The following is a 15,826-nucleotide window of genomic DNA, read 5'->3' as shown; positions in this document are numbered from 1 at the left end:
TCAATTACATGTTTGTCTTTCACTGCAAATCAAAGCACACCCAGAGAATACAGATGTACAGCCAGCTGCTCCAGCCCGGAATGAATGCTTTCAGCGAGACTAAGGAGAAACAACCCCAGTCTACGCGTCTGAGGTTTAAATGGAGACCCGTCATTCGCACGGCTACGTACCGAGGCTGCCATGCCACGCACCTCAAAGTCACAGTCTGTAACCAGTAACAGAGTATGGATGTATGTTACCCTTTTGCTAAAAAATAAACGCATTGTCACCTATTTCTGTCAAAAGGTACAGCAGTTTTTGTTGGGTTGGCTCTTGGAGATCCGTGCTGTGCCCAGATGCCAAATACACCGGTAACTGCTAAAAATCACACTGGCTTAAAATTAAGCAGTCACGCAAAGCAGTGCCTCAACTCTGAGCATTCCCACGGGAGGAAAGAGACCATGCTCCTAACGGAGCAACACAGACATCCTCAGCCTTCGCCTTTGTTGTCACATCACCAAAACAGAAGAATTACCCAATTTCCTCTGAATTGGATCAGGAGCGCGCTAATAGAGCCAGACAGTCCCCTGTGAACAGGGCTGGATGCAGCCAGGCTGCTGACAGCAAGGGCTGCACAGCGTCTCTCCACGTACGACACGATGTCGAGTGAGGGGGGGCTCCGGTCACGTATTTCCTTGGCGTGGCATCCCCTGGGCCTTCAATAAACCTGGATGTACCGGCTGCGTCCACGCGCCGGCACAGTCCTCGGCTGACATTTTGCAGAGGCCGAGCGCTCCCTCCCCGCGCTGGGGAGCTCCAGCTCACCTCAGCAGTCAAGTGCTCAGGATTTTGTTGTCCTTGCTGCTCCGCAGAGCTCTCCAGTGCCTCATTTGCAGCAAACCATCCCTCGGGGGGCTGGTGCTCTTCAGTGTACGCTATTAAAACGCTCTGCAAACGTGCAACTGAATTCAGCTTCAAAATATTACTGCAGGAAAAGGAGACCTGTGTAAGCAGATTAAGGCCCAGAGGTTTGGGTGCCTAATTTCATTTCTCTGGAGTTCTCCAGAGTACTTTATGTTCAAACGCTGCTGCCATGACACCTCTGCGTAGCCAGTGAGGAGGAGATAATTCATACTGTTCATAAACACAGACCTAGTTTTTCTGACTTGCCTCACATCCTGGAGAAGCTCTTGTCAGTGGGAGGCCAGGATCCATTTCTAGAGAGCAGCATTCGCCCCCCAAAAACACCCTCGCGCTGCGCTTCCAGCCTCGCTCCCTGCGCACCTTTCGGCTCTGGGGCACGAAGCAGAGGCCCAGCTGACACGAGAGCAGCCCCCGGTTCTGTGCAGACTTGATTTGTACCTCGGGCAGGGCTCCTGGGAATGAACCCATCTGCAAAAAGTTGCGATGCGGTGCTGTCATGGGATGATCACACACAACGCGCGTGCATTAGTGAACAGTGGAGAAACGATGCTTACACAGACCGACACTAGCATTTTCTTCCAGTGCAACTTTGATAATTTAATAATTGTCCTTTTTTTGTTTGATTTCTGTGTACTACATAGTTTATATATAATATACACATAACGGCGTATAAAAAATTGCAAAGCAGACTTTCCATCCGCATCGGTACGGAGACGAACCGCAGCCCAACTGAGACACCCACGCCGTATGAAAGCCGATGCAGTCCCTGCTAACATCGCCTAGCGCCGATGAGGGATGGGGCACTGGTCAGCAGGTTTCACAGAGAAAAATGGCAGAGAAGCAGCAAGAGGCAGCAATACTAGGCTCTGGACTTCACCAGCATGCTTTAGGCACCACTTCTACATACTCTCCCACCCTGGCTGCAGCCCACTCCCGCCCCTTCTGAGCCTTTCCTGGGCTTCCCTCATAACCCTCCAGGCACAGGCCACCACATCCAGCAGCCAGCCCAGACTCATCCAAGTCCTCACCACCACACTCACGGCTTCCCCTTCTCTCTCCTCCCGTGCGCTAGGCACTCTGATGATCCACAGCAACAGAACTATTTCTTTTGTTTAAGTGAGGGTGGGATGGGAACACTGCTAACGTTACCCTGTTGATGAGCAAGCCAGAAGGATGCAGCTCCTGCACCACAACTGATGAACTAGGAAGCCTGGGAATAAGCCGAAGATTAAGGTCACAAAACGTGGACATAACATTTAACGTTCTGTAAATGGAGTAACAAAATGCTCCTGATTTCTAGGAAGAAAATGTCCCTCGAAGAAATCTTCCGCAATTTCTAGAAAGATACTCTAGATATTCCCAGCAGGTTTGTTAAGGGAAAGAATGAACTTCCATTCAGGGAGCTGGTCCTAACCCAAAACAGTATCTAGAGCAGTACCTTGGTACAACATAGCCATTTGTGACACACGGATGTAACTTTGGGTTGTTACTACTTTATAAAGCCCCATAGGATTCATGAGGATATCTCTGCGCGCGTAGGCAAGAACCCATTCTGATGGAAATAAGCAGAAACTAAAAAATGAACAAAAGTGGCAACAGGGATGTCTTCCACCATGGAGTCACTGGCAGGGAAAACAAAAAGCAAGTGGGGGTACATCTCTGCTTCCACTCTGCCTCACCCGTTTCTATCTGCCCAGAACGGCTTACGTACATACAGCAGGTCATCATCAGTGTTACTGCTTCCCTCTCCTTTGCTGAAATAAAAACATGGTTGTTTTGACATGGCTTTGTTGAAAAAGGGATTAATAAATTTATTGCTGACAATACCATTTCACTGCTTTGACTCATCTCACCCGCTTAACAAACTTCTGCCCGTTTCTGTAGGAAACAGAGTTGAACCCCAGTACTACGTTCCAGGAGACCGTGTCATAACCTACATAAACTGCAGTCTAAACCATAGCCTAATGTTCTGCTGATCAAAATACACCAGAAAGGAAGAAAATCATAGTATGAGCATCTGCACAGCCTCCTATCTGTACAATTATTGAGCGACGCTTAGCCCGAGAGCGAAGCCCGGCAGAGTACGCAGCTGTTCCTCCCCCTGCTCCTCCTCTGCTGCTGAAGGGGGGAGCAGAAACATTAGACACAGCAACTTTTCAAGATTGACCTAAACATATCTTGGCGAACAATTAAACGAAGGTGCAGATGTTTAAGCGCGTTGCTGAACAGCACTTCCAATGAGCTTCTCAATGGCAAGAGCTATTTAAGGCCATTTGCAAGTCCCTAAACAGCAGATTAAAATTGGTTTTGTGGAAAATGATGTCGTTAGCAGTTATTGTACCGCTCCCTATCCTCCCCTAGTGAGAAGTTTTGCTGTCACACGTCACATGGGACTAATATTAGAGAAGTGGTTTCCGTGGCTTCCAAATTCTTTCATGTCAAGGCTGAAGCTGATAGTGGAACTATGAACGTTCAAGGTTATCAACCGCAATGAACTTTTTCCGAACTAAGTTTATCAGGAAAGACTGGGAGAGTTACGCTCCGGCTTCAGATATATTTTAATGGAGCCTGGACACCTAATTTCCTTTGGAACAATTTGAAAATCCCATCTCGAAAGATGTAGTTTGCTTTCCCCAGTGATTCATTCTCCTTCGTGTAATTGTATGAATTGAACTTACACAAGGTCTCAGATCCTTATCTTCTTAAAGTCACTGAGAACTGTACTACTTCTATAGGTAACAGTTCATTTCCACAGCCTTCGTGAATTGTCTTTGAGAATTTATAGCGGAGACTGCCTTGACAGACAGACTAGGAAAAAAGCAGCAGAAAATGTAACAAAAAAAGGCATTACAAACCACGTACAAGCGCACGTTATTTCTTTCTAATCCTTTCCTGTTCTCCTCTCCTGTTTCTTTCTTCCCTTTTCAAAATTTAAAAAAGCCTTCATTTATTCTATTTTTCCTGGGACAAACCACTGCCTATTTTTGTCCTGCCAAGACCTAAGGTGCTCTTTGGCTAGCAAGTAGAAACAAAAAGCTAAATGCAAACATTATCCATATTTCACTCATGCCGATAGCCTGTTTTGTTAATGTAATTACAATAAATATTCATAGTCTGAGCAAGGAAATTCTAAAAATGCATTCTGAATATAAGTCTCAGACAAAGGTTGTGTGAACACGTCCTTTACATCATTCCCTAATTCTGTTCATTGCCGTTTCCTGTGTTTGATCAAAATATATTTTGACTACTAGACAGCTACTGCACACTGATTCCCTGTAAAAGACAGCACGTAATTCTACTTCAAAGTAAAGTCGGTGCTGGTGAGTGTCAGGCTGAAGGCACAGCTCTGTCCTTCCTCGCTCTGCCGTGGAGAAAGGTCCGGTACCTCGTCTCTATTACAGCTCCGCAGCAAAACAAACACTCCCCTTATCCCGGCACAAAGAACACGACCGTATGTCAATAAAGGCAAGGAGTCTTTTCGCCAGTCTTTCACTTGATTCCACACTCAGAGTTATCCAGTAAGCAAACAGAAGCCTAACAGCACATGTCAAACGATCATCACCGCGACAATGCATACTTTGACTATTCTGCCTGCAGTAAATTATCAAAAAGCTATTTAAAGATTAAAATCATATGCAAAACAAGACTACTCCAGTATTTAACATCACGTTTTCTTATCTATATATTGAAGTCTGCACAGAAACTATCAGCACTGGGTGGCAGAAGCCACTGAATAAATGGTATTAAAGGTTAATTACTATTTCAGGTCTCCTCATCTAAAGAGCCCTAATATTCTCCAACACTTTTAAGCCAAAGCACTTCTTCACTTCTGCTGCACATACTTTTCTGTGGCCCCAGAGGCAAGCATGCGAGCTTCTTGTCCTTCTGAGGCTCCTAAACCGCGGCCAGTTACAATTCTCAGAGCACACGTTGATTCAGACCCTCAGTTCTTCTGGAAACCATCTGAATTCTTCTTTTGAAGAGAGACAGGCAAGACCTCCGAGGTCTCATTTCCTCAAAGAGATGAGCTGCTTCATTTTCTTATCCCTTAATGTTCCGAGTGGAGAAAAATAGTTTACACATAAAATCATTAATCTTAATATTGTTCAAATAGTTCTGTGCAATTGTTCTAACCTCTGCCATGAATGAAAGCAGTAGCTGTCAAGAAATAAAAGGGCAAATAAATCCTCAACAATTTTGGAAGATGAAGTCTGGAAAACCTCCAGCCTCTCAATCTTCAGCAAGTGCATACATGTCCCTGATTTACTCCAACTACACTGAGCAAAACAGATTTCTGATCATTTTATTTGAAAAGCTAACTGGTTGATAGATGGGGGGCATGAGCTTATATTGTTAAGGATCTAAAGTTCTGCCAGTGAAGAACCACGGCTGTCTCGTAATGATGACTACCTCTCCATTTAGTAGAAATAGTCTTCCAAGCACACAAAGCAAATAGGCTCAGTGGGGATGGACAAAGAGGAGTCAAGTCGCTATTAGGGAGCAAAGTTGCATCTTCTTATGAAAAAATAGTGGTAATTTCCAGATTGATTAAATACAGGAAAGAGTCAATAACAGAGTGACATGGAAAAATGACAGTGCTTTTGTTTAAGCATCTTGGACAACGGGCTTTATCCCCGTCCCTGTGGAGGTAAAGCGATTGCATCGCTGCTCCCTTGTGCTTGCAATCCCAACGCAGGCTCTGGTGTGCCCTTTTCTTCCATCTTACACCTCAAGTATAAAACACCAGGGTGTGTGACAAGCACTTTCAGGCTCTTCATCCCTCCCTCTCTGCAGGTGCCCTTGGCAGCGATCCACAGCCTGTGGCTCAGGCTGTGAGGATGCCGGGCAAGAGACACTTGGCCGTTTGGGCAACGCTTGCTGACCAAGGAGCGTGTCATCTGGGAGGAGGCCTTCTAACCTGACATACGGTAGCACCATTCTTAACCTTCTACTCATCTCCCCTGCGCCAACAGCTCTAACTCGTTTTTCTTTGAACCATGTCATTGAAAGCAGCCAGGCTTGACCAGAAGGTATCAAGAAATGGAGGATTTCCCATGTTCCTTGGTAATTTGCTTCAGTTATTAATCATTCCACCATTAAAACTTGTGTCTTGGTTCAATTATAGTGGCTTTAACTGCAGCCACTCTGTATACTGATTTATACGTTTCTCCTCCAGACTGAAGAGCCCTTCAGTATCCCATACTCCCTCCTATGCAGCCAGCCATATACTGCAATCGAATCGCATCTTCATCTTTTTGTTAAATTAGATGGATTGGGTTCTTCAACAGTTTTGCTTCCCCAGTGCTCACCTCTGTGTTTTCTTTAATCTCTCCAGATAAGCAGGTGGCACACAAAAAGACAAAGCTGATTTCAGTTGTTTTCTGCTGAGGATTTGCCACATCTATGCAGACAAGAGTTTTAGGAGAAAACATCATCTTTTCATGGCGAGGTTTATGCAACGTGACATGCTCTACAGCGAAACCAATTAATAGTGACCTGGGGTTTGGTAATGCTACCCAAACTGGTCAATACACAAGGAAAACAGTCTCCTTGTTTATCTGTATACAAACAGGAGGGTATTTCCATCTGACCCATTTACCATTCAAGAATAATGTGACTACTGATGAGACAACAGTGTTTCCTGTAGCTAAATTCTGAATGAGCAGAAAGTACATCTCTAAACAGCGTAATTCTTGTAAGATTCCGTCTGTGCCACATTTATTAGAGATAGGTTCAAAAAGAAAATTAAATAGGGATACTGGCTCAAGTCTTGACACCTGCCTATAAGGAGTACAAGGGGAGGAAGACACATTTCTGTGACTAAGGTACGTAATAAAGAGCACTGGCACCGCTGGCCTGGCACGTCACAGTAAGGGCTATGGAGACAAATGAAACAACACGCAGCTCAGGAATTACCAAAACTGTATTTACTGATCCCATGGTGCTGGAATGTATCACATGTGAGGATTACGGGGCGTCTCACAGGAGTGGACTCAAGAACAAACCACTGGGTTAATGCCTGTCCCCTTGCATTCATAGCCAATAGAATTAAGACATCTGAAAGCTTTCCAAATCCCACTCATATATTAGTGTTATTTAATACAAAGCAAAACCATAACGTTCTATACGGTATAATTCCAGATACCCTGATATATCTTGAAAATACTAGAGCATTTGGGAAAGGCTGCTACAAAATGCTGTATATTTGGTACAAGTAACTTCAGAGACAAAAGCAGGCATGGAAAAAGAACTGCAGGTGATGGTGAATAAAAAAGCCAGCATGAGCTCTCAGGAGGATGTTAAATCTCAGCAACCCATATCCATCCCTGCATAGGTACCTGGAGTCGTCCGCAGTTTTGAACCCCCAAGCAAAAAATACATAAGCTAATTTGAACCTCTTTCTTGTAAAGAAAAGGAATCGAAACAAGCAAAGGAGTAGAGAACACGATTCGACAGAAAGGGTAAGGATGGGGAATGTATTCAGGTCAAAGACATTCAAGTGGGGTTGTGTTAACTATAGTTCAGCACTAAGAGTAACAACCTAAGGGAGGAATAGGTATCATTTTTTCTGGGCATTAACAGCAAACTGAAGAACAGATTAATATATACTGATGGAAGTCAGGGCCAGAAGGGCTAGGACCTTCTTGTCTGTCTTCCCGCACAGCAGCAGGCATAAATTTCAGCCGCTCCTTCCTATACTAGGTTCAAGTAAGTGCAACTAAGCAAGGCTTGAAGAAACTTTAAAGACATAAAACCTGAATTAGAAAGCACATGTGATAGGCGAATGCTAGTGTCCTCCGCGAAGCAGCTCCAGTCATGCTTTTTTTTTAATGTCCATGAGTAATAAATCTCATTTGTAATTTGAATTCTCCTAAGTTTTTCCACCGTTCAGACTTCTATTAATATAAACTCACCGTGACAAACTCATGGTGGAGTGGGCTGCACACCTGTATGTGCAGAATACCAACATGTTTGCTACGAATTAAACAAACACCCACCAAAATGTAAAGTCATGCCGATGCCAGTCCTTCTGTGACAGCTTCTACCCCAATATGGCACCTCATTAAAATTAGCAACTGTGCAATTAACTCCTTACTCATAGACAATTTGCACTGTAACAAAGGACAATTTTGATTAAATAAAGATTTCAGTGTTTGACTTGCAAGTTGTACGTTTCATGGAAACATGGCTGGATGACTGATGAGATTCTTTCTGCTTTAATTGCAATTCCACACAGGAAGATGGTGTTCTTCCATGCAAAGTAGCAATAAATCACATATGCGTATTCCTGTCATGTGAGGTAGGAGGAGAAGTGCTCTCAGTACAATAACACTGGTTTGACTTTGCGTATTTTTCTTCCTCTGCTCTCCTGTATGTGCCACTTACACTATGACAGAATGGAAAACCAGAGAAAGTTAGCATGTTTGCTTATTAAATGGCACTCGCAGAAATGAGAATGACAGCATTAGCCACCAGCTGATACACAGAAATTAATGAGCATTCATTCCTCCACATCTGTAGACCTATTCATCCTTCCCTTCCACTCACATAATGACTGGAACCTAAGAGGAGAGAGTCAGCCCTGCATTCGCCATACGCTAAGCGAGGCACGGCCAGAAGTGGTCCATGCCCCGAAGAGCTCACTCCCCTCTCAGAACAGCTGAAGAGGGAAATAATGGCACAGTCAAACAAGGTGGAAACAAAACTGGAAATCAGCATCCCAAACCAAAGTTATATTCAAAGTTATGAAAAAAAATTATTAACAAAATAATTACAACCAATTAGTTGGATTAATTTCTAACAATATCCTTTCTGTATATCAAAACATACAAATATGGAGGAGGAGGAAGAAATAACAATGACATCAGAGAAGTGGGGGGGTCGCCAGTCGCTCCCAATTGCTCATGGAGCCCCCGACCTCTAAATGCCGGCCCAAAGCCATACGCTACTGAAGCAGGTGCTGTTCCAGGACTGACCACAGTGAAACATGGGATGCTGGATGGATCACGAGCCAATTCTCCCATAGCAAAGTCATTTGTTCCTATAACCTATAAAGTGTTCTAGAAATGCTGAGCGCCACATTTTTCTGTGAAGCCCTGACAGAACTATTTACAGGGGCTCCACAACATTTTGTAAAGACATCCACTGACATTATCCACACATCTTCCATAAAATTTCTTTCCTTTTAAATCTTTCTCCAGAGGAAAAAAAATTACCTTTGTCACAGCCTTTTCTATCAGCTACAAACGTCTCTGCTTCCAGCTAAAGCTCTGCAGAAGGAAAGTCTCTCTCCACCCTGTGATACACTCCTGGTCGTCGTTTTCAGTCCATTACCTCATTTTATTTCATGTGATCGTATCATCCGCAGTCTCAGAGCTACAAGGTTTTGAAGAAGCTCAGGCAGATTTCCTACTCGGTGCACTACTATCTCTATAGGCGTGCAGTGACGGAGTAGGACATTACTAATGTTTATGGTATATGCAGTACAGATTATAGTAATAATAGTTGATATACTATGTATATTTTTTATACATTATATATAGCTTAGCATTATATACACACACTGTATACAGCATTATATACTTATACTAAACATAGAATATAGTGCTACTGAATATATTATCATAATACATATCACTAAAGTCTAATTCAATGGATAGCTTGGGCAAAGACGAAGCAGTCACCAAAGGAGAGAGATGTACTGGAAGAAAAGCAGATGTAATGGTATTTTCAAATGTTTAATGATCAACGTGTAAGAAAATGCACAATCTGAGAAGACAAACAACTCTTCATGTATGTATATGTGTATATACATTATCACACACACGCAAATTCAAAAACATATTGCTGCTTCTATACAAGCTTTCTGTGCAATATTTTTATCAGATTTTCTATTAAGTAACATCTAAAAAACACAAAAAGAACTAAACATTACATATTGAGTTGGCATTTTAAAAAAAAGAGCTAGAATGTATAAATATCATTAAGTGTCAATGCCCTTTTTCTGAAAAAAATCCATTACAATTACACAGGAAAATAAGGAACAAAAACGAGCCTACGCTGGAACTGAGACACATAACGGACAGGATCTTACTTAACTGAATATCGCATCAGGAATTAACATCTCCTGGAGACAAATGAACGGTAAACCCCCTCAGCTGAAAGGAGTTATAAAGTTTCATTACACTGCTTACAAGACATTTAACTACACCATAAATTAAAAACATTTTTATCCCCATAAAACGCATAAGTAAAAAACCCCTAGAGACAAATAAAAACTGTGCAAAAATTCCTGCTGGACACCACTATCAGGAGTCCCACGCTTACACAAAGGAATTAGCGGAGCTGCACAGTTCTGGAAAGAGCCTAAATTGGGATTTATATAGACACGAAAACGGTAAGATTTTTTAACTGACTAAGGTACAAAGCCAGTACATTTTGATCGTGATGGATCTTCAAGGAAAATTTCACAGACAGATTTGCAATCTAGTGGATTTCTTGCATTTATAAAAGTCAGACAATAACTCAATCTGCCGTCAGGCACAAGCGCTACGGTGCCTGGCTACCAAAATAACAGGCGTAACTCAAGGGCACCCTATGCCTAATGAGCCTGAATTTTGATTTGCAAAGCTGTCTGCTATCTCAGCCACAGTCTTGCACAAATCAGTCCTTGCCATTTTCCAAGAAAATGTCATTTTAGAGATACAGAAAAAAATATTCACTAGAGGCTAGGGTAATGCCAGCAAACCAGCTGCTGCCTGAAATGGCGTTTGTCCACAGATCTGCAGACAAAGCAAAGCAAATAACTGTATCCAACGTGCTGGAGCAGATCCACTCAGATCCCCTCGCATTTCACGTCCACAGCATCCCCGTCTTCTGCAGCGTATTCTTCTTACCTTTCACGATTCATTGACAAAAGAAAAATCACTGTGCTTCTGGCTGCTAAAAATATTAACACTACGAGAAAGTGAATTAAAAACGTGCCAGATGGCAACTCCTAATTCAGTAACTGCAACCAGAAAGGAGGAGATAAGTCTCAAATTAACACAGCTGAGAGAAAGCGGCTGACTGAATGTTTCCCTGACAGTCAGGACATGTAAGACTGCCCTGAGTAACAGGGCCACGTGCCCAGGACAGCAGGTCTTGCCAGTGACCGAGGCTCCGGCTCGCTCTTGAGCCGCTCCAGATCACAACTTTATTTTTTTTAAAAAATGCCATTCTGGGTGAAATGCAATGCTCCTGTTCAGACTATAAAGAGTAAGCTTTCATTCTGCATGTAATCTAAGCTGTCACAGGCATTAATACACAAAATTAGTATGCAACCAGGAGTACATTCAAATTTACGCCAAATTTATATGGAAACCTCTGACAAACGTCTATCAGCTCACACAGGAGGCGGACAGGACCCAACTTTAATGTACTTTTGCATATTGCCTTTCTACAGTTTTTAGGTCACTTCAAGACAGAAACAGACATTATCTTTTCAATAAATATAAAATGATATAAAAGTTTCTATGTGGTTCCAATATGTTCAATTATCTATCCATCCCCTGGCATCCCCTCCTGGGAAGAGTCTCAGTGAAAAAGTATCTGCTGTCATTAGAGCCATCACTATGCCAGAACAGTCACTTCCACAGAACACTTGCTGCTTTTTAATGATAAACCACTCCAATTTTCTGTATCTATATCAGTTAGCTAAAAAAATATAAAGGATGTTAGGCATCCATTAGAAAAACGCAATTGCTGCATGCCAACATGCAGGAGGACGAAAGTAAGGGAGGAAACCAAAACAACACTTGCTGTAAAAACTCAGGGCAGCAGATTTCTACCCTTTACCTCGTTTTCCTGAGCGCACAGCGGCAGTTGGGTCAGCCAGGCTTGCAGCAGGTTGTTATTACTGCTCCACAGAAGTTGAGATAAAAGCCTTCATCTCGTCCATAAAGAAAGAAGGTACAATACAGGACGCGAACAACCGACGTTTGGCATTACGGTTTCAGGTCTCCCTAGGTGTAACTGCAATTTAATGTGCAGACATACAGTTTATTTTGTGACAGAAGACACAAATCCAGAGAGCTGCCCAACGTGGTGCTGGGGTGCTGCGAGCAGCGGGTCACCCCCAGGATGGGGAAGGGGGAACCAGCCCCCGGTTGTGAGCAGGTCTCTGCCCACCTGGTCTCCGAGGTACGGCCGCCTCTTCGCTCCCACCAAGCTGAGGTACTCAGGGGACCCTCAGCATCACGGCCTCCATCCTGCCAACGCACACACACCTGAACGAAGTCACAGACAGTGATGCCAAGCCAAAGGCAACCAGCATGCAAAACTGCGTCAGATCAGAGACCGCTGTACGCCGACGGTCGTGGTTTTCAGTGGTGACGCACGGGAACAACAGACGCGGCCACTTAAGGCTATTCCCATTATCGAAAACATGTATTCAGTATTCAGGTTTATGAGCTTTCAAACAGAAAATAAGGGGCAAAGAACATTCCAGACGCATCTGAACAAGTTATCACTAATTCCTCCAAAACCCACGGGACTCCCCGCACCCTTCCCAGCTACCGGCAGCTGCCGCGCTGCTGGCCGGGGTTTGCAGCCCCAGAGGACAGAGCCTGCAGACCGCCTGCCGCTCGCTGGCTCCGGACGGCCCGTGACGTTTGAATAAAAGAGAAATATTTACTTTCTCCCCATGTTGACCTAATGCATTTATATACTGTCGTTCACATGAAGCTGGTGTGATGTCCACGGATACACAGACACACCGGTAAACGCGCAGCAGCCCCAGCACCCCACGGCTGCTCCAGCGCACACTCTGCACTGGGAGACGGCTGCAGCGTTCCGCACGGGTGTCACACCAGCACCCGGCCCTGGTTTCGGGAGCCCAGGGAATCACAGGATGCTGCAATTGGTAAGTGCTGAAAAAAACTCTCCCATCTTTTCCAGGGGTTATAAAGGTCCCACCCTGTATTCCTCTGGGCAGGACAGATGGAGGACTAAGGTTTCTTTACCCCCCGCGCACACGACCGGTGCTCCTGCAGGAGGGTGGGACGAGATCTCCGCAGCCCTCGCTAGCGGCAGCTGGCAGGAGAAAGCGTAAGGGCTTAATGTAATGCATCTACCGCAGTAGACAGGGAAACAATTTGCTTCTGGAGACAAGAACGACCGTGGTTTGGGGGGAGGCTTGGGGGTTTTTTTTGAATGCAGAGAAAGAAACGCAGCAAGCAAAACAAGGTGCAATTACTGCTCTTTCACTGAGCTGCTCTTGGGACAATACAATAAAATCCTGCTGCTCTCTGCAGTCAAGCTGACACATTTTCAATCTCCCCTGAATCAGTTTTGAACATCTAAATGAAACTTTGTATTGAATATAAATGGGAAATAGTACTTGCTTAGCTCAAATATGTATTTTTATTTAATCTTGGGGGTGGGGGTTGGTATGGGAAAAATGTTTTTAGGACAAGACAAACGGATAAGGTGGTACACTGCAAACTAAGGGTCTGCAAAACTATCTCCAGACTTCAAGCAATTCAAATTACTAATTAGCTTCAAATAAAAGAGAATGATCTAACTGGGATAAGAGAAGTGTGAGAAAATCACAGAATCCCTGACTAGTTTGGGTGGGCAGGGACCTCCCAGCCCACCCAGTGCCACCCCTGCCATGGGCAGGGACACCCTCCACTAGCCCAGCTTGCCCAAAGCCCCATCCAACCTGGCCTTGAACCCTGCCAGGGAGCCAGGGGCAGCCACAGCTTCTCTGGGCACCCTGTGCCAGGGCCTCAGCACCCTCACAGGGAAGGATTTCTGCCTCACATCCCATCTCCATCTCCCCTCCTGCAGCTTCAGGCCATTCCCCTTGGCCTGTCACTCCCTGCCCTTGGCACCAGCCCCTCTCCAGCTTTCCTGGAGCCCCTGCAGGGACTGGAAGGGGCTCTAAGGTCTCCCCGCAGCCTTCTCTTCTCCAGGCTGAACAACCCCGACTCTCTCAGCCTGAGGTCTCCAGAGCAGAGGTGCTCCAGCCCTCAGATCATCTCCGTGGCCTCCTCTGGCCTCGCTCCAACAGCTCCATGTCCTTCTTGTGCTGGGGATCCCAGAGCTGGACGCAGCACTGCAGGGGGGGGTCTCATGAGAGCGGAGCAGAGGGGCAGAATCAGGGCACAGACCTTCCCCATTTCTTGTAAATAAGCAATAGAGTCAGGAAACTTAGTGATGCTAAGATAAACCACAGAAGGGCAGAAAGCACAAACATGGAGGCACCATCAGCAATATTATTTTTCCATTTTTCTCCATTTAAATACGCCGCAATATACTGTAGCTTACATTGTAAGTCATGCATCATATAAAATACAGACTGTGTTCAGCACTGCCAAGTCAATATTGCTTAGGGCGTAGAAGCAATTGCATTTCCTTATTTTGTGAGCTTTTATCTGTAGAAACCTACTGCTATATTCTCTTTTTCACAGTTAATAATACCTTAAAGCTTATGCTAACTAGTTGAGCAGTCTCTATAATACCAAACCTTTTATGGTATTTTCACAAGACATGTATTGTAATAACAGCCTGAATTTATGTGGGACAATCTTTGTACAATCTTGCTTTAAAAAAAAGTCACTGCAAAATGACATTTGCTTCTGCTTTGTAGTTAAATCAGTATATAGTACACATATTTGTTAAATTTGTTGAAATGCAGTTGACTGAATGAGAATACCATACAAAGTGAATTGCTTTCCCTTCAGGCATTAATTATCAGTGTACCTCGACTGTTCTCCTCCACTCTTTACATTCTCTGACGTTTCATCTCTTCCCTTGATTGGGAGCAACCACCCTATAAATAGATTTTTTTGGCAGTAATTGGGAATAAAACTGACTAGCATGGACTGTAATAATTTGGAAAATTTAGCCTCCAACTGAATAACTGTATAGGTTTTGGATGCCTGATATACTCCCTTGCTGCCTCTAAAGGTGATTTTGCATTTAATGAGTCTTTGTGGGTTCAAGATAAGGAAAAAAAAATACATTAAAAAGCTTCATAACAGAGTAGGAAGACTTTGGACAAGATATGCTGGTTTACTGGTCCAGTATTCTGGAGCCTGTATGACTTGAAATGAGCCAAGCGTTAAGAGAGTACGACTGGGACATGTATGTGTGGGGCAAACACCTTCACTTGGGACGGAGTGCAGAGCGGGGAAGAGGAGGAGGAGGAGGAGGAGGATGTAGCGCTCACCTTCTCGCACAGCCGTCACAAGCGGAGGCTGTGTGCAAGGCAGGGGCAGAGATGAGCTGTTGGCGCTGCTCTCCAGAGTACCCCACGTAACTGCAACTGTCAGAAGAGCTCTTCAAGGTATAAAAAATATAAGGGGTTATAATAACCAGCTGTAAGATCAAATGCATTACCTGAGTATCTAAGGAGACATTGCTAACTTTAACGACACAGCGTTTTTGAACACAAGGTAAATTCTTCCCTCTGGTGTGCCAATAAAGCCCAGGAACAACTTTACACCCCTGAGCTCGGGTTACCATCCACATTCCCATTTACCCAAGTTAAGCTTGCCGCACGCACGATTCTTTTTAAGAATTGTATTTTGTAAGAATCTTATTTTATATACAAAATTCATGTAAATTATGAAAACCAATGTATACAACAGCTATTTTAAAGCCCAAACTAATGAAGTTTTAATTTAAATACAACCACTTTTTTATAACAAGGGAACCTTGATAGAGCAGAAGATGCAAACAACATAGTTAATATTGCTGCCCTAAAAAAAAAAAAAAAAAGGCAGCAGCAATCCTGGCACAGTTTCTAATTTATTGAGAAGAAAAAGGCAGACAGTTACTGAGAAGTGCAGCATAGTCTAATCACATAAACCAATTTATACTAACATCCCTAGCAGCAGTGTCCACAGATCATGTACCTAATCACTGAACTGGTTTC

General features: G+C 43.9%; 1 long non-coding RNA gene across 3 annotated transcripts in view; it reads right to left on the bottom strand.

Annotated features, from left to right (window-relative positions):
* The window catches only part of LOC129211531 (uncharacterized), a 235,950-nt gene that overhangs the window by 102,144 nt on the left and 117,980 nt on the right, over positions 1–15,826 (bottom strand). The window lies entirely within an intron of this gene.

This window comes from Grus americana, chromosome 11, assembly GCF_028858705.1.
Source record: "Grus americana isolate bGruAme1 chromosome 11, bGruAme1.mat, whole genome shotgun sequence".
Taxonomy (NCBI): Eukaryota; Metazoa; Chordata; class Aves; order Gruiformes; family Gruidae; genus Grus; species Grus americana.
The sequence above is the reverse complement of the archived record's forward strand: the minus strand, read 5'-3'. Positions and strand labels throughout refer to the sequence as shown.